At 48.0% G+C, this 26941-nt stretch overlaps 1 protein-coding gene and 1 long non-coding RNA gene across 6 annotated transcripts in view; one reads left to right on the top strand and one right to left on the bottom strand.

Moving 5' to 3' along the window:
* LOC100644518 (homeobox protein homothorax) overlaps positions 1-26941 on the top strand; it is a 500427-nt gene that overhangs the window by 274487 nt on the left and 198999 nt on the right. The window lies entirely within an intron of this gene.
* Positions 12712-14070, bottom strand: LOC125385152. Its single transcript, XR_007224169.1, has 2 exons — positions 13669-14070; positions 12712-13602 (listed from the first exon to the last, which is right to left on the bottom strand). It is a non-coding gene; the product is annotated as an uncharacterized LOC125385152 (long non-coding RNA).

Genomic DNA, 26941 nt, shown 5'->3' with positions numbered 1-26941 from the left:
AATATTGTCGTTTAAAAAGCGCTACGGGAGCCGCATTAATTAATCGAAATACGGAAACGGGGGATAAATTTTATCTCGGCCACGCAGCTCGACTGTTAATAATGAATCGTTAATGCTAATTTTTGATTTATGCGTTCATAATCTTTCCCCCCGACGCGTCTCTCTGCGGCTAGATCGCACTGGGCCGCGCACGTTTTTGAATGCAACCGATATCGGTGACTGAATTAAACGACCGGCCGGAAGCGTGGGATAAATTTTGTTGCAGGATGCACCGGTTATTAATAATGACTATTTCCTAGCAGCTCGTTAATAGAACCGCAGCAACGATTGCAATTTACGCGTCCCATCCCGCACTCGGTTGCATGAAATTTTCGAATCGCTGTTTCCACCCCTCGTAATTTCAAATCAACTCTTTTGTAGCGTTCAAGTTGTAAATTTCTCAGAATCGCAGTCGCGTGGTAAAACGTAGTTGAAGCTAATGGAAAAGTTCTCGGTAAATTCGCGAAAGTCTCGCTAGACACTTTAAATTTCTACTCTTGAAGACGAACGTGGACGACCGTTGAAACAGCGTGATGGCGGTGCGTGCGAGCGTTCAAGCGCACGTAGTTTAGAAGCTATCGACATTCTTCGACACGAAAACGTGGTTCGCCGTTTAACCAGCCGCGTGAAAGATCCCAGTCGTAGACCAACTTCGCAAGGCTGATTATGTATGACTGCCGAGAAATCGCGGGATTCCAGGCGTCACTTAATTCTCGATACGTCGACCCTTCCGCGCACGAGAATCGAGTTTCCGCATCGACGACAGCGTTACCGCGTCTGCATTATCCCCGATTATATATTTTTACCGCCTCATTCATTACGGGCCGGACCGTTCGCTCTGTGGTCTCCGCCCAATGCGTCGATGTCCACTGTTATTTTCAGTTTCGTAAAATTACAGCTCGCCTTCAAATAGAACTATTTTCGCTCGTTTAATCCAGCCGACGATAATGTTTGCAATGTGCTCTTAATTTTTATTAATGCCGTTGACGGAGCCAACAGGGATTAGCGCGCGGAAACAGCGACAAACTTGTTCCGCGACCTCATTCTAATTTGTTCTCTACTCCTTCTCTACGCGTTTCGCAGATTTTTCGTTAAGATATTTGACGTCAATCGCGTGTACTTTGTTTATCTTGATGAGGATAGAGACTTTTCAACGGACAATAACGTTCGAAACATCTGGAGAAAATAGATCGGTCTACGTTTCAACGAAAGACACGAGGTTACATGAATCCTCTCCTTTTTTCTTTCGTTCGTTCGTCAAACGAGAAAACTTTATCACTCCGCTTTGGTTACTCGAAGTGGGTCGCGCCTGTCGCCGACAAATTTAAGAGACGTTTAAATTTTCCTTCGTTCCGAAATAAATACGGCCGAGAAAGAAACGTCCTCAGTTTCGCCCCACTCGGCGGAATTTCAGTGTCGGTGAACAACCAGGGTGCGAGCGAATAAATTACTACGCGGTCGCGTCCGTCAAATTCGTTGAGGTTCCATCGAAAAGCTACTTGACCGCTCATTCACGGGAGATCTCGTTACTGTCCTAGCGGGTGTGTTGGTCGAGAGGTATAAGGGACTTGAGGAAGGGTTGGCCAGAGAAGAAGAGTGAGTTGGGACCGAATTCTCTCTGTTTGGTTTTTCGTGGATCGCATATCAACCCCCTCGGCGCCCCTTTATCCGCCTCGCAGGAACGGTGCTCTAGGCTAACCCTCTCCTCCTTCGCCACCCTCGGTCCACACTGGTGCAATGGTACACGACATGGCTCCCTTTTCCGCCGAGTGTAACGTAATGTAAGGGTTGCGCCCGCGTCGACGGTGTTTTGGGGTGAGAGAGTTTAAAACCCCTCGGGGCTTGAGGTCCAGGCCGGTTAGATTTATCGGATGTTTTGGTTGGCGGCCATTGTTAGCCGCCCTCTCTCCACTCTCTTTTCCTCTTTCAACCTTCTCTGCGGCCAGTGGCGTAGTCGATTCAATAGCAAGTCGTTTTTTCGTCTTTTTCCTGAGGCACTCGAAGGCCCATCGAGCGCGACCGGATATCGAGATTTTGCCGCGGTAATAACGCTAAGAACGTACCGATGTTTCGTGTTTGTTTTGCAGTGGAAATGCAACATATATTCCCTGTTTTTTCCGGCTCTATTCGGTGGTTCTCGGGTCATTTTCGTAACGTACGGAATACTTTAACGAAGATGAAATTTATCGTCTATACGTATATCCAGTTCATTGATAGATATCGAAGTTACGCTATTGTACCGTCCTTCGCGCGCAAACAGTCGTTCCAGTAGGATTTCTCGGTAACGCCAATCTCCAGCAACCCCTCCGCTATTCCGCAGCACGGTGGTTTGAACGATGTTCGAGCTCACGGTCCGCGACCCTTCGCTCCAACCCTCGTAACCGCACTTCTCTTTGCCCATTCTAACCGGTACATCGCGACTCGCCCGAGAAAACCGTGGAACACTGTCTCGCTCAGTGATCGATGCGGTCTTATAATTAGCTCGCCTTAAAAGCGAGCTTCCACCGTTCTAATTGCAGACTCGAACTCCCTTTATATTACCACTACGTTGCTTAAACGGTGTGTCCGTGAAATCTGCCAGAAACCAGCTTGAATTTCTCCATCTGTCGATGCGTTGCCGATGAACAATTGAAACGTTCGGCGTGGAAACATTGTTCCGCCATTGCGAATTCATCATCCTGGTCAAATTTTTCGCGGAAAGGAGTTAGCAAGGAGCGGGTTCGTACAATAACCGAGAATCAGGCTTCGCGAAGAAACGACGGAGGACAGAGAGAAGGCAGGGTTTCTCTGGCGAGGCCGCACAGGGCCACCTCGTGTTCTTCGATTAGCAGGAGACCGACCCGACCATGACCTCTCTCCTCTCCTTTTCTCGTCCGCTGCGTACCATGCCATAGGTGGAGAAGATTCTCCGGCTCTTTCATTCTCTCTCCGTTCCCTTTCCGTTTCTCTCGTGCTCCATCTCGCGGCACTGATTGGACGATCCATCACCGGCGCTCCTCTCTCTCCAGCCTTCGTCTTCGTGTCCCTCCCTCTCCTTCTACCCCTTGTCTCTCTTGCCCCTTACTCTCCAGTTTCCTCTGGAACCATTCTTACGGAGGAACCGGACACACGTTCACGTGCGTATGTACGCTCGTATATATGTACCTACATAGGTGAATACATAAGCTTACGAGAGGTATTCAGGGAGTATGGTGTCTCGGTATATGAGAATCGCACGGACCAATGTATTTCAGCTGTATTTCAGTTTTTCGAATTTCTTTCGTTGAAATAAAATATCTCGCGTATAAATGGATTTCTTAGAAGAATCTCAGGGATCTTCCCTTTCCTATAGATTTATCCTCTGTGGTTTCGTTAGAACATCATACGGAAGAAGTTTAGAAACAGTAATTGGGTCATTTACAAGTGCGATGTATCGCAACGCGTGCATTCGTGCGTGCACATAGCCTCTCGTACTTACACGCAGTCACTCAGCAACAGGAACACAGGCGACTCGCATACCGGCGACCATCGCCTAGAGGGGCGGCCATTCTTGCGAAAGGGTGGGAGGGTAATTGGTTCCCATGGAGGCAGAAAACGCCTCGCTCGAAAACGTCCCGTCGAAACTGCACGACGAACTCGGCCGTGACGCGAATCTCGAAGTAGGAGGAACTTTAAACAAGGTGAAACACGAGAGGAGGGGAACTTATTACGAACGATAAAAATTTCCGTATACCGTATGGAATTCTTCTGTGTACGAATCGTATTGTAACGAAACGAATCCGTCGTCATTATCTTCTCATTGAAATATCGTCGTTCCGTTGCGATACACCCTGTATAACCGAGGAGTTATGGTTGTCGGAGTATCAGAAAGAAAGGTGAAACGGTAGAAGGATTAAAGACACGGGGAATGGAGATAGGCGACCGGTGGCAGCGGGTGGAAATAGCGGATCGGTGGACGTTGGAACAATCGAGGCGTCACGTGACGATACGGCAAGTTAAAAGGGAAAAAGAACAGGCAGGGAAAGGAAGTAAGGAGACGAAGAAGGAAGGCGACAGCCCGATAAACGTGATACACGTCGCGGGATATACACAGGCGTGCCGCTATCCACGGTCCGTATTCATTAGTTCCTTACTCAAAGGCACGGAAATAGTTCCGGAGTTGCGGGAGGCACAAAGCACAAAGCTCTGTCGCAGAACAATGAGAGATAGCGGGGAGTGAGAGAGGAGCGAGAGGTGGAGTCATACATAACAGTGATAGTCGCGAGAGAGTAAGAGAGGAGGAGAAGAAAGAGAAGAGAAACAGAGAGGGAGAACTGCAGATTTCATGAAGTCGAAGATAGGCACAATGGTTTAGCTGGTGAGAGTGCACCATTTCTCTCTCTTTCTCCGTCCACCTTCTCCCCCCTCCTTCTCCGTTCTTCCTTTTGCTATCTACCTTGTTTCTTCCGTTCCTCTCCGAGCAATATTCATATGTGTTGAATATATTAATGCGCCGAGAGATATGTAAAGCGTGTGTGACTGGGATTCGCGCGACTCCGCTCTCGCTTCGGCGGCTGGGCCGCAGTGCAATATTAGTGAAATGTGTCTCAGAGCGTGCCCATATGCGACTCCGATATTAAACAGCAGCCGTCGTTGCATCTGCGTTTCCCGTCTACTCCGTACGTGTTTCCACCTATCGCGTAGCAGACTCCCGCGCGGCCTCTCCGAATTTCGCCTCTTCCTTCCATTGTCGTTATCGACTGCCTCACGGCGTCTTTATTCTCGCTTCAGCGTCGAGCAACGCGTGTATCGCCTCACGGTCATGCGATATTTTCCGAAATATGAAAATCCAAGCGACCATGGTCCTTCATTGAAATGCAAAACGTGTCCGCGTACCGTCTGGAAATAATAACTATGTAGGTTACTTATTATTTCCCACGTTTTTCTTAGAGCAGATCATATTTTTCGTCGGAAAATTACGATTCTCACGTAGAACGTATTCCTAGTGTCGTTCATCAATCGTTGCCGGTAGTCCAGCGTTTTAGAAGCTTTTCAGGGCAGACGTGCTCTATTTCGTCCACCTCGAGAGATGTGCTCGAGCACATTGGCGAGTATGCGCGCCAAAGGACAAAGGAAACACGGTGGAATAATTAAAACGCGGAATTTACGAAAGGACGGAGGCAGCGAGTCTGCCGGCTGCATCATCGGGGGACAAAGAAGCGAGAGGACAGAGAGCAGGACAGGGAGAGAAGAACACGCCAGGAAAATATACACGGAGAAGCGAAGAGACAAAAAAAGAAGGCAGAAGAGAAAAAGAAAAAAAACGTGGAAGAGACGAATATAGCTTGAAAGTGTGCTAGTGGAGGGTGAGTCGAAGCTATATGGAATAGAGAAAGGTAGGAGGGAAGGGTGGTTTCTCGATGTAGCACGGTACGACACCGTACAATCGGTGGTACCGGCACATGGGCACACGCCGACTTGCTCTCCCTCTCTTCCCATCCTTCTCTCCACATCTCCCTCTCTTACCCCTTCGTCTTCTCTCCGCTTTGCTCTCTTTCTCTTTCTCTGCCTCCACCTCCACATCCACATCCACCTCGAACGTGCCCCTGCACGGAGTTCTCCCAACCTACGGCCCAGCCCCGGCAGCAGCAGCAGCAGCAGCCAACCCAGACCCTGGGGCTGTCAAACGCAGGCCGAATCTTCTTCTGCTCGTGACAGCCTGGAAATGAAGAGAGTGCCCCCGCGTGGCGTATCCTACCCGCTTTCCTATGTACGTTAACGCGCGTCCTAGGAATGTACGTTCTGTTCTCACACGCGTGTCCACGTTATCCCTTTAACGTGTACGTGGACCAGGGGCCTGTGTGACGAGCACGAGTTCAACGGAGGTCGGTGCTCTTGTCTCCGTCTCTTTCATTTTGTCCGGTTCTTTCATTACCCCCACCCCTGCCCCCCTTTTAATTTTGTCTGCGTCTGGATAGATTCATTTTTTTTTCTCGCTAATTCGTCCGTAATTGTTCTCTCTGTCGATGGGAGTTCACAAAATTGCTCGACAAAGGTGGATCGGCTTTTCTACATTTTTTTCTTTCATTTTCTGCCCTTCCTGTCTTGTTCGAAGGGCCGAAGGGAAGGGAATTATAATCCGACTCTCTCGTTGGCGTATACTCGAACGGTTTTATGCTTTTTCCCGACGGTGACACGATGGAGACTTTCGAACGATCCATAAGCCCACGACTGTGCGTAACCCCTTTTATTACGAATTGCAACTTGCACTTTTTAACAGATTTCAGGCTGGATGAAACTTGTAATACTTTCGTAGGATACTTTAAAGGATGACCAAAGAGGCTGAAGGGGTTCGTACCCACCGATTACGAAGCGCTTTTCGAGCGCGATCATTAGCGCAATTATTATTGTGTCGGAGCACAATGCGCGCACCGGCTTCGTCGACTACAATGGGCGCCGAAGGTGAAGAGGCGAAGGATGGAGAGAGCGCGTGCAGATGGAACGGACTGGAAACAACGGAGTCGGTAAATTCTTGAGACTTCGAGTGAAAATAGAACGAAACTTGGCGTAACCTTTCAAGAAAGGAGCACTCGGCAGTCTAACAGCCGATACCCGGATAATTAACGAGTTGGCCCGCTTTTAAAAACTATAAAAGTCACTGATAAACTTCATAGTGTTCAATGGGTATCCTATTACGCGAGGAACAGTATCGTTACGTTAACGTCTACGCCTTTGCAATACGCGATAGACGATTGCAAAGGAATTCCTAACGTATCCTTCAAACGTTAAGCACCAGACAGGAACAACGTTTTCAAGAAGTAAGTGCCAGCAGGTACCTTTAACGTGTATACAACCCGACCTTTGCCGCTCGGCATTACGAGCATAGCGACCGCATCGAATAGTCATTCGAGTCCGTTTTTGACGTTAGCTTAAAGTATGTTCGATGCTCATTGCTAAAAGGATATGGTGGAAGAGAAGGTATATCTATTAGAACGTAGCCGAGCGGCACTTGATGCGTTTACATCGTCGTACAAGAGGTACTTCGCATATACCTCGGCAGATATTACCAGTACGTTCACCGTGTTATTACGGCGTTACATTCCATCGTACAAGGAATCCGTCGCGTTCGATCCACGAGTACAATGATCCTCGTTGTTCTCGCTTTTTTCTCCTCTTTCGTAGCGGGGCCGTCAGAACTTGGTCGGGCTTTCGAGAAACACGTCGAAGAAACTCACAGGGACGCACGCTACGACCCCTGTTCCCTTCTTTCGAGCGGTGACACTCCTTGAAAAAACATTATCGACGATCATCGCTCCTTTTGCGAAATAACAGTACACGGAACTCGTCCACTTTCCATCCGTTTTATTATTGTTTTACTACACGCTCCGGTATATCGCCGTACGAGAGCGTGTACGCAGCCACGATGCCTCGCCCACATCGATAAATCGAATTTCTTATTAGAAACGGCGTGCACGGGGTGGGGGAGGATCGATCGTAATTTGCAATTCGATACAGGTGAGTCAAGCCACCTTTTCCAAGCCTTCGTCCCTTTTTTCCCTCCTTTCTTCTTTTATCGTTACACACGCGGTGCGCTGTGTTTTACCCTCTTCTTTTTCCTTTTACCGTGGATTCTCTCATTCCTCTATAATTGAGACAACTAACTCTCGATCTTCTCTTCTTCATCCCCGTCGAACGAGGAACGCTCGACGGGGAAAGAGGTAAGAGCACAAATTATTATGCCGGGCCAGATGGGTCTCTTCCTTCTCTCCTTATCTGTTCGCCAACGTGTTTCTCACCCCGCCCTATTAGTTGCCCGTGTCTCGAGAATCCATACGGTCGACCGATGCCCGTTTTTTCTTGCGGTCCCCGTGGCTCGTTTCTCGGGCTTGCGACACGCTCGTCGCGCGGCGACCAGAGGTTCAACCGGGGTCTCCTCCACGTGAAATACTGCGACTCGATTTCAACACCTCGCCGTCGTTAATTAGCCGAGCCACTCGACTTTTATTCCGGCAGCATCCTCGCCGTTTAATTACAACCGGCGTCTCTGCAACGCCGGGACCAGGGAGGGATAGGAAAGGGGGGTGAAAAGAAGGTTGAGCGCGTGTGCTACACGTTCTGCCGCTACCTGCCGGACGTGACACACGAAGCCTCGCGACTAACACGCGCTCCCACCACGTATCGACTAGTATCGCCGCTATCAGTGCCACGTATACGCGGCTCGCTCGCTGCCAGACCAGTTTTGTTCCACGTCGCCTAGCTCGATCTGCTGCGAGATTCGGTAATGAGCTTGTGCTTCGACCGAGTTCGACTTTCTTCGTTCTCCGTCTACCTGACTTTTATGTCGTCGATTGGAATTTCACCACGTAGACATTCTTTTTCCTAATTTGAAACTTAATTCGAAAATCGACTCCATAAATTCTGACAACAGTTCGAGGGCTGAGAGATACTCCATACGTGTGTTGTTCGGAGCGTGTAGCAAGCAATCGTGTAGGCTCTCACGATTTCTCGCCACGCTACATCCAAACACCGTCCACCCCAACGAAAGAGAGTAATCGCTTCTCTGTTTGTTTGTTGTTCTGGTTTAATTCTTTCGCAAAGCCGTTCCACGAAGGGGTCCGCGGTATAGGTCAATGGGAAACTAATTGTCGGCGTTTGGAGGGTGCGCGTGCATGGCCGGGGGGACTTTCCGCTGCTGCTTGGAGGGTCGATTCGAGGGTGGTTGAGAAGTCCAAGCACTCGACGAGAGCACGGACGTGGAGAAGCCGAAGCTGGACGATGAGACTAGACGGAGTAGAAGGGCGAATGAGAACGCTCGACTGGAGTGCTCCGACAAACGGATTGCCACGACAAGAGAAACAATGCGATTCCGCTTTCTCCTCCTCCTCCTCCTCTTCCTCTTCTTCTCCCTCTGCATCCCTGACAGAGAACCGTAACCCGTCCCTGTTCTCTCGTTCGTGTAACACGCTTCTACGTGGCACTTTGGCATCGTGTATCGAGGAGAGCCTCGTTCGATCTCGAAACACGAAATCCCTGCGATTTTATATCGACGAGGCTAGCCGGCCGATAAAGATGCCAATATCGATGAAATAGTACAGCGTTCTATGCATTAAGGGAATCCAGAAAATCGGGGGCGTGGTAATGGAAGACAGCTACCATCTGGAGCACCGTGTGCATATTTATATTCGCGGACGTTGTTGCATCGTAGGCGGCGTAAAAAATTCTCAAAATTGCACGGTCCTCGCCGGAGGCCACCACTTACCGGCGTTCTTTAGGTCTCTTGGCCGCGCAACATGTAAAGTACCGATATTATGTATTTATTATAATGCGATCCAGGCTCCGGCCGATCGAGAGCGGCTGCGTTGTTCCATCGGGTCCTCGCCGGCGAGAGGCGAGGAGGCACGGGCAGCAGGGATAATCAATTTATCACTGCAGGTGCCTCCGCGCATTTACATACACGAGGACGACGGAGAAGTCGTCGTTACCTTGCCGTCGCTCTTTTCGCATTCTCTGCGCAGTTATTCGCGCCGGTACAAATTGCTACGCTGAAACTCGATGCAAATTCCCCTTCGATCGCTTTACATGGTCGATCATCTCGCGACGCGATACCGGGAAAAGTACCGGGTACACGCCGATGCGTTTTTCGATATAGCTGAATATTCATTTCGCAGCCTGCAAGCCTTCGTGTAGCCCTGTTGTCGTGCATCGGTTAACTTCCAGCAATTTTCTACGATTTCGTCCCTCATTTTGTGTAATCGGTCGATCGAAATGTGTTCCTTTAAAGAAACACGACCTCGAGATGCCGAGTAAAATAGCAAGGTAATGACCTTGCCTGTTCAGAATCGGAACGTTTATAAATTCGTCGCTTTCATTAATCACGAGAAAGACAGGGGTTGCAGCACCGAAATAGCTTTTATGTAATCGTTCTTACAGAACGTTGACACGCCAAGGATCAACGTCCTGGACGGAAGATCCCATCCAATAGTTTCTCCAGCATCTCGGTATAGTTAACCAAACGGTTATATATACGGGCACTATCGATATTTCGCAATCGCGAGGTTTGCGGGACGCGTCTGTCGAAGGACGTCTGGATCTACTTCATCTCTATCGCGTAGCGCTTGTCGTAAAAACGGTGCTAATGCGAATGCAATCTGAATACTTATCCATCCACAAGGTCGTACGATTTTCCGACTACTCCATCCTATATCATAATTGTCTATCTCTTCTTTGACAAATTTTATCGGTCCTTGAAACTCGCTTTTATAGAAATAAGATTTAAATAATTCAAGGGACTCGCTCTAGACAACCCGAGAATTTATCGACGGATAACAAGCACTTGGACGTACCGCGCGAAGCAGCCAATTTCCTTATCCTAGCATAACTTGAGAGAACACAGTTTTTACAGTTAGCCGAACGTTCGAATAAAATTCGCTGGATCACGGGGCATCGATTATTCGGCGGGACATCCAATCCGTCGTAAACGATCATCTTTCCTCGTGTTTTCCCCTCGACGTTTTTCTGCTGCGATTTCAGCGACATCAAGTCGGGACAACCGTGCTAAAATAATCGTAAAGTAACGGAAGGTCTCGCCCACGCAACGGGTCTCCCGAGCGACGTTACATACTGTACACCTACTTCTTCTATCTACATATCGGCCAGCGCGAGCTCTCTTCCCTCCTTCTTTCACGCGGATTCACTCGTTTCGGCCTCTCGTGAGATAGCGACGTGCCGTGCGAGCCACGTACTCGCCGTCGCCATAAGGGGTTAGGTTTACGAGCCGAGCCGGGTGTCGATATCGTGGTCGTGTCGCTGCGAGTGTGCCTGACCTCGGCGACTTCTAGATCCATGGACGCGTGTATCTGGTCCCGCGCCTTCGACGAGTGTATTTGCTCGGTCCAGGTATCCTATGATCACGCGAAATCTATCCTCGTTTCGTGGTGAAATGTTAGGAGCGCTAACAATCCACTGTTTCGTTTTTTACGGATCTACTTTAACGATGATAAAGAAACGAAAGGGAACAGATAGAGAGTGGTGATATTTCAGAATGAATAATCACGGGCTTTTTACGCGCTATTATGCGCCAACTTCGGTTCACTTTGGTCGTTGACGTTTAGTAGAGGACCGAGACCTAGCGAATACATCGTTTGCTAGTGAGAGACGCGCGGTTTCAATAGTCGTGTGACGCGAAACGAACGGGAACCGACGCTAGACTTTATGTACTCTTACACCACTTTGAAGGTGCACGCCAAGGGAGAGACGCGAGGATTCAAATGAAACACAGTAGAAAGAAGGGGACATGAAATTCGGTTCCGACACCGTGTCGTCGTGGCCGTTTACATCGTGCTCGTTTTTGTCGCAGCTGTCGCTGTTTTGTCTGCGATGAACTCCGTGGGCTCTTCTCCGCGGCAACGAAGCTGAACGCCGCGTTTTTGCCGCTATTTTCGTGCCGTTAAAAATGCATCCATCGGGACACGTCAACGCGCCCATTCGCCGTCGCGTCGTCGACCTTTCTCGCATCCACGAAGACTGATGCCCTTGTTGTTGACACGGAATATCAATTCTGACGTCTCGAGAAGAATTCAAGTAGAACACGCGTCCCACAGTTTTCACTTCTTTCAGTCGTTTGTTTAAATTTCAACAGTTTCACTTCGTATCGCTTCGTTCCCCAACCGTACGAAAATAATAGAAACTAATCGCCGACTGCTCTGTTCGAGACGAACACGTTATTCTCCTCATCCTCTCGATCGGCGGTCCCTTGATCCCGCGCAGGCTTTACACGGTGTTCATAAAAAACGAGGCAGCCGCGGATGGAGCAGCGTTCGATCAGAATTGAGAGAGGAGCGGAAGGAGGATGGATGGATCGGGGACGAGCGCGGAAAGGAGATAGAATGGAGATACGTTGCCTGGGGTTTAGACGTACATAAGATGGAGTCTGGTTTGATGGAATGCTGCCTCCATCCCAAGCACACGGGGGCCCTCCCCTAACTTCTGTCCTCTCCCCTCCCTCGTCTCGGATGTTCAGCACCTCTCTCCCACCTTCGCCGTGCCGGAACATGTGTGCGAGGTTGTGTTAAGACGACTCTCGCGTTTACGAAGCCGGCGCGTATCCACCAAGATGGAAAGAGAAAGAGAGACGCGGTCTCTCGAATAGCCGAGGAACGATCTGTATCCACCTAAGGCAGCCAATGAGACGGACCGCCATATTAGGCGCTTGTATATGGCCTCCTCTATGCGCCGCAAGACGTTCCGCGTATGCTTAAAATGGAGATAATAATCGCGCCGCGCTGATTAGACGGCTGTCGCGGATTCCAGGTAGCTCTCGAATCGCGCCATTCACGGCTTCCCCTTATGCGATTCTCTCCCGGTGCAGCGCACGCTGGAGCCGCCGAAGACGATTGTCGGCGTTTCCTGCGTACGCCGCTCGTATTAGGGCACGTCGGTGGGAAGCACAAGGTACGGCCAAGGGCCGCCGAGATCATCGAGCGCGCGTACACGCCGCCGTTGATGGACGTCGTTCTCTGAACTCCTTGAAACCACGGCGCACACCGTTGTTTCTTATTAACCTTTTGGTACTTTGCGCGGTGCACCGCTGCGGTGCACTGTTATTTGCCGAATGGCTTCGCAGCTTCGCTCGTGGTATTCGATTTTATAATACGTCACGCAGACGGATGGGGATATTTGGAACGTGAGAAAGCGTACAGGAAGTTTGAACCCAAGTTTCGATCCAGGAACTTGTAATTCTGAAATTGTGCTACAGCAATACGTGACATATTTTGTTAGCCTTTCCATGTAGATTTCGTGGTATTACGATACGTTAAGAAAGGTTTCTTAAATGTTCGTATTGGTTGAACGATTTGCAACGATTCTTGAAGTAATATCTCGAAGAGATTGCTTTGTTATGATTTAGGAGAAGAGAGTATAAATTGTTAGTATACATCTCTACATGGGAAATTATTTATCTCGCACATAAAAAACGTTCTGTACTAAGGCTGTCTAGTTTCGTGGCTGTTGACAGCATTTCATTATTTTTGAAGGCAACTATGTTCTTTTTTAAGTGGAATATCCTATGTTTTATACAATGCTTCAGAAAATGTGTAATTACGAATAAAATATTCCGTGATATACCCATTAACAATTAGCAAGCATAAATTCACTAGTTGACAAAACACTTCGTTCTCTGTATCGGAAACTTACTTCTCCTAACAAGTTGAAAATTTGAAAGGTAAGTTTTTTATTTCTGTCGATACTCGTTTTATTCCGTTACTCTTGGGCTTTAAGGATCGCGTGTGCGTCGTGGAAAAATTTTAATGGCATAAAGCGTGTCGCGGTGCACAGCAGCCGGGCACGATCTCTTGCGAGCAAGGTATATCTCGTGCGAGGCATTGTTCGATAGGACGGGGGTCCAACGAGATAGCAGATCCGGGAGAGATAAGCGCTCTCCGGATGATGTATCGCCAGCGATGCTTCGCTGCGCCAGTTGATCGTAAGTACCGGCCTGAACTTGGTACCGTGCTGTTTTCCGACCAAGGACCCTCGAGATTCGAGCAGGCATTCGATATCGGTACAAACTGTTCCATAAAGCATCTCTTTCGCGCCTGCTTCTACGACCTGGAAGATCATTTATATTTCCAGCATGTATAAAAAATTTCTCATCTCTTTTGTACACTCCCTTACCTTTACAATCGAATGATCAAATATTCCAAAGAATTGCCATATTTTTGAAAACGACAAGTTCTATTTAAGATACAAGACAAGCGAATTTATTTGAGAAGTTTCTCTACTTCTATGTACTCGAAGAAATCTACTCGTTATTTAGGCCGACGGACGCGATCCGAGCCGCCCTTTCCCGCTTTCGACAAACTTTCCATTATACGTCCGATCCCTGACGGGACGGTACACGGTCACGCCCCCTTAGCGCGCCCTTGCCCCAAAGGGATGTAAGTCACCGGAGCACTTAAGCGAGTTGAGACGAGGCTCGCCACTAAATAACGCGACGCGTCCAAAAGGCGAGCGGGCAACAAACTAGCTTTTTGTACGTCGCCGTTCGACTCCCCCTCGCGTCATCTTTCTGATCCTTCAAACTTCTCTCTCTCTCTCTCTTTCTCCCCTACCTCTCTGTCACACTATGGAAACTCTAGTGGCCGCCTAGGTTACCGAATCGATAATGAAACTTCTCTTCGACGTCCAGCGGAAAATCGAAGGTCCCCTGTCCGTCTATCTATCGGGAAACGCACGAGAGAAAAACACGTTTGCGAAACGTTCTCCGGCTGGTGGAATTCACGGAAATGGAAACGGCGCGCGTAAATCACATTTACAGCGTTGGCAAAGTTATCGACGGTTTTATGGGAAATTAAAGCCCTGCCGAGCGGACCGCAAAGTCGCGTCATCATCGTCGCGGAGCGCGGGGGAGACTCGTGACTGCCGGGCTGGTTTCGATCGTGATTGCCGAGCAGCGAATTTGTCGCCACGTGTTTTATTGTACGATGAAATTGGATGGAGAGCCGCGGCCAGGATCGCGCGAAGGGGGACGCGAAACCGGGACCGTAATAAAACGGACGCGCGTGCTAAACGTGTCACTCAACGTGTCACAGATAGATGCGGAGCCGCGGCAACGATTCCGCACTCTAGCCGGTGCCGTAATATCCAACGCGAACAAGAGTTTTGTTTCTGACGAAAGCGGAAATTGCATCGGAACAGTTACAACCGTCGGACGGCTGCGTTCTGCAAATCTATTCCCGTCGACTCCAATATTCTTCGACTTTCGATTCGGCGAATCGTACGATTTGTAATCAACTGGAGATGATAAATAATTTCGCTAGAATATACGTTACGTGAATATGTGAACATACGGAAGACACACTCTGTGAGAGATCGTTGCACCCGTTTATCTGAAATCGTTTCTCTATCTAGATTCTATATTACCCATATTCCCCGACAAACAAGCCACGCCGCGTAAAAGGCATTCTCCCGTTGACAGGGAAGAGTGTCACGATGCCATTAACGTTAACAACACGTGTCGTGGCGAATTCGTAGGAAGGCTATCCCATTCCCCTGACAACGTTCTCAAACAACGATCTTCGTCGTCGTGAGCACGCGACATTACAGGCAGCGTTCTCCTTCCGTGCTCCTGGATAATTTACGATCCCGCGTGGTCGTTGATACGAAAAGTCTCACAGGCAGTCCTCTATCGACCAAACGGTGCCGACGGATCCGCCGCCCCCTTCGTGGCCTCCGAAACAAGGCCCGGTACCCCGGCTGAATTCCAGTTGATCCAGCTAAGCGGCCTCCTAATATCGTCCGGCCCGATTCTACCGGTCGGATTCTCCCGATGCTCGTTGTCGGGAACTCCTAATGGCGATGCGTCGAAAACTCGCGCCGGCTCCGGGCAAAGGGAGCGAGAAAGAGAGAGAGAGGGAGAGGAAGAGAGAGAAAGGCCAACGCGGTGGACCGGTCGAGCGACGCTGACGGGTCAGCATGAATAATGTCGACTCATTATTCTTTCGGGGGGATTTATCAGGTCGAAGTACCGATAACGCGCTCTTTTCGTTCGGTCGTTCCGCCGGGGAAGATGCGGTCGAAGATAGCTATGCATTTATGCGCGTTGGCGGAGTCAGAGGATCAGAAGAGCAAGAGGGTATATCTTGACTTCTTCCTCTTTCGCTTTCCTCCACTTTCGATCTTCTATCCTACTTCCACGTACTCGCTTCTAACCACGTCTTTGTATATATGCCCTTATTCTTCTTATTCTATCTCTTTCCCTCCGTTGCCCCTCCTTTGCGTCTCCTACTCGCGTCTATTTCTCGTTTTTCTTCTGTTGCTTCTCTCATCGTGGATCGTCGTCCCTCGACTCGTCCCTCGAGCGGGCTGCGTATATCGGTGGAACAGACGGTATCATAGTTAGGAGAGGTCCTCAGTTCGGTTTCTGCGGGGCGCTAACAAGACGGGCCTGCGGGCCAGTCGCAGTGAGTTATGGGCCCGCGCGTGTACCGGCACACCAGCGAGAACGCACCATGTGTACGTACTGCGAAGGAACAGAGACGCGGCCGTGTGCGAGAGTTAGATGCGAGAGAACGTCGCACAATATCGCGCCTCGTCTCGTTGGGATAGGATATAGAGGGCATAGCGTAGCTGTCGCCAGTTTTCTGGCTCATTACTGGCCACCGGCGCCCATTTCTCTTGAGCTCTTCTCCGCGTTTCTCTCCCTTCGTTCCCTTCGTGGCACTGTCTCGCGTCTGTCGGGCAAGAACTGTGCTCGCTATTGCACCGAGTTTCGTATTTGCATGCTGATGCCGTGCACGCGGTCGGCCGTGTGAATACGACGTCACGGTTAAATTTCTAGTCGGCTTGATAGATCGTCAATATTAAGGTCCACGGTTCTCCGTCTTCGGTGTTTCATTCTTCGAGTTAATTAGCCGGTTAATGGGACGCCTCGGCCACGAGCAACGCGCTAATTGCCACGAAGAAAGTCGGTGGAATCGGTCGAGTTTCTTCACGTTCGATACGAATTTCAAAATTTTCTACGGCGACGTAACGTAAATATAGTCGACGTTCGAAGGGGAGTTTCGACGCGTTCGCACCCGATTAGGTTATAAATATGTGGCAGAGGGTTCCTACTGGAAATAAACGGGAGTTAACGCGTCGTGATGCATGACGAAAAGTTTAAACGCGTCGCGACGCCGCACACGGTGACAAAAAGTAGAGCTGCCTACCGCTTCCCTTCCGTCGCCGGCCGCGAAAACTCACTATCTCTCTCTACCCGCTTACTAATTCCAAGGCGAAAGCCGATACGTACCAGTTCGAGACACGTGCTCGTCACATGTACCCGAAAGCCATCCCGCGTACGTCAACCAACAGAGAAGTCGGAGTAGACGGAGAAGAAAACGACGAAAACGGCGTCCCGACGTATCTACCGGTGGCGCATCGCCATTAACGCTTTTATTTCTACCACGCGTTAAGTTTCCGCTCATACGACCGATTTTACTGACTCTTCCGCGGATGTTCGTCTCCGCTTGAGAAAGTAAAGTAAACTTTTAGCCAGAAGTGTTTTAAAATTTCCATCCGCGAAATTAATCTACTTACATTTTTTTTTTTCATTTCAAGATAGTATACCTTATGATCGACGCTTAATTTTTCAAAGTTTAAACGATTAGCCCCGACGAAGTTGATCGGTTTCCTACTTCTCTGCGATCAAATCTTACATTTTTTCGTCCAACGTTGTAATTTACATCGTGCATTATCTCTACAATTTTCTTTGATCCATGTTTGTCTCGTTCCATTATCAAGTAACCACAAATCCGATCAAATGTCCTTTAGCATAGAAATTGCGTTCCCTTAATGAACGTCAACCGGTGACGTTCCCATCGACGATAACTAATCGGAAGCGAGCAATCGAGAAGCTGTAGGAGGTGTCGCGAAACGGGTCATCGTTGGTGTCGCGTTATTAATTCGCTCCGGTAGTCCCAATTAAGACGGAGCCTCACGTTCTGCCGGTAATTATCATAGTAACAGCGTCGTTCCTAGCGGCAGCACATCAGCGAGTCCACAGCGTCGGCCTCTCGGTCCCGTGGCATTAATTAGTGCAATCTCCGTACGTGCCTGGCTGCCAGCATCGGCCACGTTGATATCTCCCTTTCGCGTTTCTACGTTTCTCGTTCCATTTCACGTTCCACGCTAACGTTCAACGACTGCATTGCCATTCGAGCTGATGGCTTTTGACGCCAGCTGGACGTTCCAAGATGACATCAACTACCTATCTGTCAGAGAATCGGACGCAAGTCCAGATTCGAATCGCGTCACCTCGATTTGCATTTGCTACGATCGTTCCAACATCTTACGGTAGGTACACGAAACGAACAAAATACAAAATTCTCTGGCGTCTGCGGTCGACTCGTTTTTTTTTTTCGTTTTCTTTTGCATGCGCGCAATTACGCGATTCCTGACGCGGCGCGTTATCGCCATGGCTAATGCTCGCGTTAACGGAGACGCCTTCGGTGGTTGCGCAACGAGCTCCGCGCGTCGTTTCCCGCTGACGATCGTTATTTACTCGCCACGATAAATCTGCGTCGCGACTTTTATGTTAATGCGGCCGCGTCTGTCGAGGATTCGTCTTGCCGCCGAATATCCGTGCACGCGAACGATGCGTTAGCCGGGACCAGAGCAGATTAGTTCGATGGAGTCTCTTCCGCCAACGTTTGCTTTCTCTCCGACCGATCCGATATCGCTTTCCCACACGCTACACGCGTCCCGTAATCCTCTGTATCGCCTGCACGCTGCGCGATCACGACGAACGTAATCGTAATCGCTCGCCGAAGACGAAGACGAGGAGAAGAGGTCGAGAGCGGCTGGATCGCGAGGCGATTTACGCCGCGTCATTTCGTATCGGAGGACAACACGATGCGTCGATACAAATCGGCGATTTATCACGTAGATTGTTACCGGATAAGTATCTCCGCGGATCCTCGCGGAACTGGTACCCGGACGCCTGATGAATCGTAATGCGATGTTCCCCGCCGCGCAGTTCCGTCTAACGCGACGCGTTCGTTGCATCGTTGCTCGGCCGCGTAGCTTCTTCGCGTGAGTACGTGCTGCGGTGCGGCTTCGTCCGCGTACGCGCGCGTAATTGATATATCCATATACGCGGAGGTACCTATGATCTCCTCGGGCCAGTCGAGCCGCCACGGCCACCGCTGTCCCGCGTCCGATCGATCTGTATTCATAGGTCGTACGGCATAAAATATACTCGGCATGTCCATGAATCAGATAACTGTCACAGCTGCTCCGTCGATGTCTCAATCAACCGCTCGACTCGCTCGCTCGTTCGTTCCTCGCCTTCGCGCGCTGCGATCCAATGCTTGTCCCCGACCGCCTTCTTTTCCCTTCTTTCGTATGGATGGATTTTCTTGGCCGTTTTGCAACAGGTCATCTTTTTTTTTCTTTCTTTTATTTTTTAACGGATGAGACGATGGAAATGGAAGGAAGGTGTGGTTCGCCGGAGAGTTTCTTTATTTAAGAAGCGCGCGTGTGAGAGCAGGTCTAAGAATAAATTGCGCTCTCGTATTTCGAAATGTTTTGGATGGAAAGTTTAAAAACGTTGCGCAAGGGGATGTTATGAGATTGGGAAATGGATTCGGTTACGTTGGCGATTCGTTTCGGAAAAGTCATGGTTGAACGTGTTCGACCACCGCGAGAAGTGCCAAATAATTTCGTGGAATGAAGACGCAGAACCCTCTTTTACGAGACCTATTAATACCTTCTATTTTGACTCGGTAAATAAGTGGCGAGCGTACGACGTTCATCGTTGACGAGCTGCGTCAGGTGTCGAAAAATACGTGTTTCTCTTTCGACCACTTTGACGTGCTCGTCGCTTCGCGCGCCGTTTTCCCAAGTTCGTGTAAACAATTACTCGAAATCACTCGTTCGATTCAACATCTCCCCTACGTTTCTGTAGTCGCTTTCGGAAATCCAAAACGAACAAAAGAAGATGCAGCTTCGCTCGAAATGAGAAAGTTCCAGATATTACTCCGAGACATTAATTCGGACAAATTCGGTGTCATCGCTGGTTCTTTCTTCCCTTCAACTCGTGTTCTTCGCCCCGTGATGACAATAGGTCGGTATTTTCGTCTATACGTTCGGTTTTCGACGACGTGTCTTACGTCACCGTGGTTGCAGGAATTTTACAAAAGTAGAGTCTCTCCTTCTCAACGACTTGACTGCTACATTTTTGTACGTTACGCAATCGAAAACTATTTTCTCTATTGCGAGCCATCAATGGTTCATAATAGAAAAAAGTTTCATTAGACGAGCAATAATATATCTTAGTATGATTAACGTATAGCACTCTTCTCAATTAAAATATCCTACGAATAATTACAAAACGTGTATGCTTTTCCTCATTTCACTTCAAATATTTGGTCGTTATTTCGTAACAGACTGTGTAATATACCTTTACCTAAGATATAAAGAACACGAAGATTTTAAATGTTCCACGTTTCATTATTATTATCTTCTATAATCATGTGACTATGAAAAATAGGTTTTCGAATGATTTACTTAAAGTTCTACGATAGAGAGATAAATTTTTTACAAAAGCTCTCAGAGAATGCAATCAGCGATGAACGTGCCCAACTGTTGGAATAATATTTCCAACTTGAATTTCTTTAAAACCTCCAACGATTCTCTCTCTATACAAAGAATAAACCAGAATCCTACCGAACGTTTTCTCCAGGACGCGACGTGTCGTCGCGTACCACTTTCTTTCTTCGCATATAATCGAACCGTGAGATCTGCTCGCGATCGTTCGCACCGAATAAGGCATAGCCAGCCGCGTGGTAAGCAAAGCGTAACGAGCGCGTCCAAGTGTCGCGCAGCGAAAGGTTAACGCGCGCGGCCGCTGCGTACTAAATTATCCCCGTCGCTCGGCTCATTTGTAAGACAAACTCCTACAAAGCGTGCTCGCCGTTGGCTGCCGCCGCGCGACGCCGACGCGGGCCGATTTCGTTGCCGCGGGACGCCGTCACCGCGACAGGGCAGACTCCTCATCGCGCCTCATCTCTCTCACAATCGCCAATTAATCTTTTGGTTAAGCAGATTCTCGGATTAAGCGGTCTGTCCGTGTCAGTCGTGATACAAGCGCGCCACGAGAAATCGACCGTGGCGATCTTAGCGCAAGGGCGACACGAGAAATCTACCTCCGCTGGCCGTGGAGGAAAAAAAATGGGGGTGGGAGTCAACCACCAATGGAAAGTAGAGAGGGATGCGGGAGGTGGGCTACGATCCGTCGAGCTGCATTTCATCGCCGAAAATAGTTTCGGAATCGGTGAACAGAGAACCTGCACTCTCCTTCTCTCGCTTTGGTCGTGCTAGTATAACTGGTCGAGGCCGTTCTGAACGAACGAGAATAAGCGTGTTTTGGTGCGTTGACCCCTTTCGTGATTTTCAACCACGCGAAAAGTCCTTTCCTCCCCCCGGTCAAGATGGCGTATCGAACTTTATCTTACAGCCGTTCGATCTTTTCCAGCTTTCCCTTCCTTTTTTCCCCTCTTTTTTCTGTTAAACGGATATGGAGGAAATATCGGCGCGATTGTTGGAACTTTCGTTGACGTTTATGGCGCCTCTAATGGATAGTGGCCGTGCTGGTTTGGATAATCGAATTAGAAGCGAAATGGTTATTGATAGAAAAAAAGTGTTCGTTGCGTGAGATTGAAAAAAAAAAAAATAGGAAAATAAGAGCGGACATTTTAGTAAAGCACATTTTTATAGCGTTCGAATCTAAAATATACACCGGTACGACTTTATTTCATACGTTCGATACGTGCGTGGAAAACTGCGTGAAAATACAACGAACGTTTATTGCAAATATTACATCATAGAGAAACATGGGATATTAAATTTTCCACTTAACGGCATTCGCTCTTTATCGTTTATTTTTGCGTGACGTTCACGATGTGTTTTGAAAAATGAAATGTATATATACGTATCTATATACACATATATGTATCGCTGGGCTTGATTTAACTCCTTTCATATTTCACATCCTCTAATATCGATAAATAAATCGCGGCTTTAACGGGCCAATATTTCGTCAAACTTTAGCGACACTGCTCGCAATTTACTCTCAAATAATGTACAAACTTGCGTTTTCCATTAAACCACTTTTTTTCGTTTGTAATTTTACCATACACTGTTAAGTCGAACATATTTTGAAGAATGACTTCTTCGTTCCCTTATCTTTCCTCTTCCGTCAAATTAGTTACGGAGCAACCCAAGATTCGATAACTTAAGCATCTCAATTGCGTAGGAGACTTCCGCCATTTTTCTACGAAACGCGATAGTCATGGGAGCGTGTAGGACGATACTTTTTATTTCGTTTCTTCTTGCTTTTTGCTTGGACACATTTTCCAGAGCTTCGTGATTCTACGCGTGCCGTATCAGCTAGCGTATCAGCAAATAAATGCCTCGGTATCCGATGCGTTTCTCTACCTACGCTGGTAGACAGAAGGTTGCGGCGCCTTTACGCTTGGTACTTGCAAAGAGTTCGAAGCAGATCCACTCGGCTGGAACGAAGACTGGGACGAGGACTGGAACGAACAACCACGAGAGATAGTAAAGTAAGGGAAGAGGAGTTGAAGTGAACAGGGTTCGTTCGACGGAATGGGAATAAGGAGTTTATTTTCGGTGGCCATATGCGCGGTTTATTTCGACAGTCCGCACGGCCACCCTAAATAGAGGTAGGGCTCTCGGTTCCGAAGAGAAGACGTATTCGATGGTGTTGAGCTTCTTTATCTCGTCTCTGTCATCTTCCAGAACACCATGAGATTCCCTTTCGATCGTCGATAAAAATGACGACGCGTGACACTAATTGCTACTTGCTTCTATCGGAATTATTGTGTTATCGTAGCGTTTAAGCTCGTTGCTCCCTTGTTATCCTCTTCATGCACGCAACTTTGCTAATGATCACGTACATACGTCCGTCTCATTGGTTTTCGATCACGATTATTACAGTCATCGTGGCTTATTATTTCCAAAGGCGAATCACCGTGTACGATGCTCGGTCAAGCGAACACGCTGCAGGCCCATGAACTCCACTCGTGATCATCCTGATCATCCTATTCTCCATTCAGTTCAAGAGAATAACGTATTTATCACTGCGAGACGAATCGCCGCGTGTAATTAACCATTCTTCGATTGTTTCGCGGGCTTTAGATACAAAATATGACGTGACTTTCCTTTTGATACCGTTAATCCTATTTCATATAAAGATACCTGTATCGTGATATGCGATATGAAATACAGGGTGTCTGGGTGTCGAATATTTGCTTCTATAACACAGCATAATGAAATGTTTCGTATAGCACACATACAGTGTATAGAACATATGCATAATACCCATGGAAGGTATTGCCATACCATTTATAATATAGAATTTACATACTAATTATTTAGATCCAAGAATATTGCATTTCGTATCATTTAGTAGGACTCTCACACGTCTACCAAAATTTGATACGGAAATGAAACGTAGAACCTGATAAAAACACGTTTCATTGGAAGGTGAGGTGTCAATACCTTTTGTAACAACTGTAATATACTCATAAAATATGTCTACAATCATAGCGCTCTTATTATCGGTACGAATACCAAGGAAAAGGTTGTTTCCCCGATGGTAGCCAGTTCGGCGTAGAGACCGCGTGTTTTCACCGTGTCCCCCGAAATAGCGTATAGTCAGGCCGACGTGAGACTTCGCTTATTCTTGACCCATCGACTAAATATAGCTCGCGAAAGCTTTCGAAAGAAAGAAGCTAAGAAGGAGAAAGAAGGGAATCGGTGTTCTCTCTTGCATCCGCGTTGGTCCCAGAACGTGACGATCCTCTTCGTCGTCTGATGTTCCCGGCACCAGGGGGAACAGGAACGGCGTAAACGTATAATTGGCTACACTTAAATCTCTATAACGTGGCAGTAAAAATGCGCGGTGCGCCGCGGTAAATCAACACGAGGACGATATAGCTCCCACCATGGCGTTTGCCGCTGTGTGTCGCTCGTAAACGCGTTGTAGAGGGAACGCGCGCGTGCACGCGTGCACTAGCGCATGCCATCCACAATTTTCGCGACTTTCCGCCCTGGAATTTATCGCCGCGTTAAATTTCATCCCGATGCCTGCACGCGTTTAATTTCCTATGGCTGTTGCCTGGTTACACCGAGGAGACACTTGTTTCTGCTTCTCGCAATGTTTCGCAATGTGTTTAAGGTATTTTAAGGCGATCGAGAATCAAATTGGGGTAGCGGTTGGTCATTGGGTAGGATCGGAAGGTAGACAAACGTGGTTTCGATGATTGACAGGACGTGGGTAGTTGGTCACGCGTGAATAGCGCCGTGGCTGGATTATAAACGAGAACGTTATTAAGTAGTAGCGTAGCGAGGTCGTGCGGCTAAGTATCGAGTAGCTTTCTGATTCATGCAGTTTCAGCTAATGCGCTATGCGTAATTTTCCATACAGATTTAATTCGGACTAAATTATACTCCATAAAGATTTAATTTTGAAGATGTTAATCTTTATGTATGTATTTAGGTTTCTGTCGATTCCTCTATTGCGACATTTAAACATCTAAATATCGAAGCCTAATCGGTACATGTTATGATCTCATCGTACTTTCTTCACTGATGATGATACGCATCGCAGTTCGAACCTTGGTTCACGCGTGTTGAAGTTCATCTGCAAAACTGCGGATGTAAAATTGCGAAACGACATGCGCGAACTATACAGAACCGGATTCTCCTTGCCAGGATTCTTAATTGCCGGATCTTAATTGCTCTAGAATGGTGGGAAATTAGATGCATCGTGCGCTAGATGCGTATCCTTTAGCCTAGCACTTCTAGTTACCTTAATGCTTTAGATAAAACGATACATATAAAGAAGAAGCAACTCGCTTTAATCATCGACGGTGAATATTAGTTGGCATTTACGATACACAATTTTAATCAAACGTAACATTTTTCCATTATTTTTTCACCTTCGTTTCTGAAAACGTTCGAAATATTCCACGTGCTGAAAAGTGCGTGCCTTTAACACGTTGTCCACATTATTGTCGATAAAGAGGACACGGTATTTCTTTCACATAACTCTGATCAAACGCAACCTTAGTTCGAGTAATTCCATTATTCTACCTTTTTCCTTCCTGTCTGAAAACAATCGGAGCATTCCACGTCGCCTTGGAAAACGTATCTCTTTAGCGTTGGTGTCTAGTTTGCGACGTCCGTCTTCCGTTTCTTGTAGCCGCTCAGGATGAGAAGGTTCGTTTTTCGGTGGGATTAGTTTCTCTCTCGCGGAAATGAGAAATTCCTGACGAGCAGGAGCCGGAGAGCACGGCTTCTTCGACCGATACGTCAGGGCACGGTAACGGCAGCGTACGATCGGCACGCTACATTAACTCGATTCACCGAGTAAATTAACTGCAATCAGGGGGACGGTCCGCTGGCCATTCCGTTATTCCGTTAGCCGGTTGCTGGCCGTTCCGCGCGCCTCTAGACCGCTCTATTCTCCAGTACGGGCTCGCCATTACAGCCCGTGGAACAACGCTGGTCGACGACGAATCGAGAGAGGACCTAACGTCGTTTTTGTATTGTGAACACAAGGACCACCACGAACGGCTCTCTCTTGTTCCCCGGACGAAAACAAGCGTCCTACTCCAGAGAGGGAAACGGATCGACGCCAAGACTCCTGGCTCCTTGTGAATCCAACCGTGATGGCTCGCTGTGATGACGTGATTTCTTGGCCGTTATTGCGCGATTGCATGAGCCTAGTCTTCCTGCACCGCGGTCTATACCCGTTCTATCTGCACGTTCCATCGCACTGATTTCTACATTTAGTTAGATACATTAGAAGCAATTTGCGATTCTAGGATAAATCGTGGCTAGTCCGAGATGTAGATTTACCAGATTTCTCCCTGAATCTTTGATATATTGAAGAGAAGAGAGAGTTATTTACCTATTGTAGACATGTCTGGTCACGTTATGGGGGCAGAAAAATATAAATGCGGTAGAAATACGCTTACTGAAACTTGTCGGGAGACAAACAATTTATATAACTGGGATTCATGTAATAGGGGTTCATCAATTTCCCTCTCTGTGTATTATTTCACATCCGTGTAATAGAAGTTCTAGTAGCGCAATTAATCGAGCAATAACTAAAATTTCGTTTGATAAGTAAATATAAACGGAGTCCAGGTAATTAAGTTCTATTATACAATTTTCTTACAGCCTAAAATTTGTCACTTTATTAATGGGAAAATCACATGAATATTAATTTCTGAGCAGTACGTAGAAACGATTATAGAAATCGTGTCCTGACAAACAATTATTCGATCTCGAAGGATATAATATAAATCGTCTTCCCAGGGAATGTATCGAATTACTGTCGAATTACTGTTACTACTATCGATCTAGCCATGGCGATCGTAGTTCGAAAACCACACGTTCAAAAAGAATTCGCATTCTTAATGGAACATTCGTGCGTTCCGTACAGTGAAATACGCCGTCAGATCCGAAATCTCGTCGCTGAAATCGAATGGCAGGTGGTCCACGGAGACTGATCGAAGTCGATCGCTTTTCCCTTTGGTTTTCTCCAGCCCTTGATCGTTGCCGGAGAGAACGGCGAACGCGAAGATACGTCGTGCACGGCTCCGATTTCCATCGATCTCCCGCCGTTTCGCCCCGTCCGCTCCTACGACGGACAAATTTTTCGTCCTGCTACCGGCCACCCTTTTCGCCGGACGAATTCAAAGTTAATCTCGGTCACGAGACCGTTCCTCGGCTCTCGAGGGGTGGTGGCGTTGGTGGCGATATTGGGTTGGCGCCCCCGGGCGACCTGTCATCGTGAAACCCCCGGGAGCACTGAGGCTCACCCTGATCTCTCTGTTACGATAGAACCTTGGGAACCGGAGCCTTGGGCGGCACGATAAGGCTCGGTCATTTATAATCCGTCGGCGTAAGTAGCCTGCCGTTCTCCTTCCGCGCCAATCCACAGAGAGAGAGAGAGAGAGAGAGAGGAATAAGAATAAAGGAAACCTCGGACTTCCGGCCGTTTCAAACGAGATCGATCGACCGGTACGCCAGCTGAATTTTGATGATCGCGTTTATTGCTGCTCTGATTCAATCGTTCGTTACTATTTTTATGTACCACCTGGCGAGCGATAGCCCAGTACATAATCGACTTCAATTTAGTGCAATTTCTAACGAAGAATTCGTTTAGAAAGCGAGTCATTTGGTTTCGAATATGGGACCAAGTATCTGACCAGGATGTTCCTATTCTACTTACTAGTCCCAGAAGTAAACTTTTAAGGCTATGGTTATGGTGAATGCGTATTCGGACGATACTGACATTCTGACGAATTCAATGGCGTCAATGTAATCGAACGTGTCGGTATACAGATTTTTTTGAGCATAAGCATTGCAA

Source organism: Bombus terrestris, chromosome 5 (assembly GCF_910591885.1).
Source record: "Bombus terrestris chromosome 5, iyBomTerr1.2, whole genome shotgun sequence".
NCBI classification, from domain to species: Eukaryota; Metazoa; Arthropoda; class Insecta; order Hymenoptera; family Apidae; genus Bombus; species Bombus terrestris.
The sequence above is the reverse complement of the archived record's forward strand: the minus strand, read 5'-3'. Positions and strand labels throughout refer to the sequence as shown.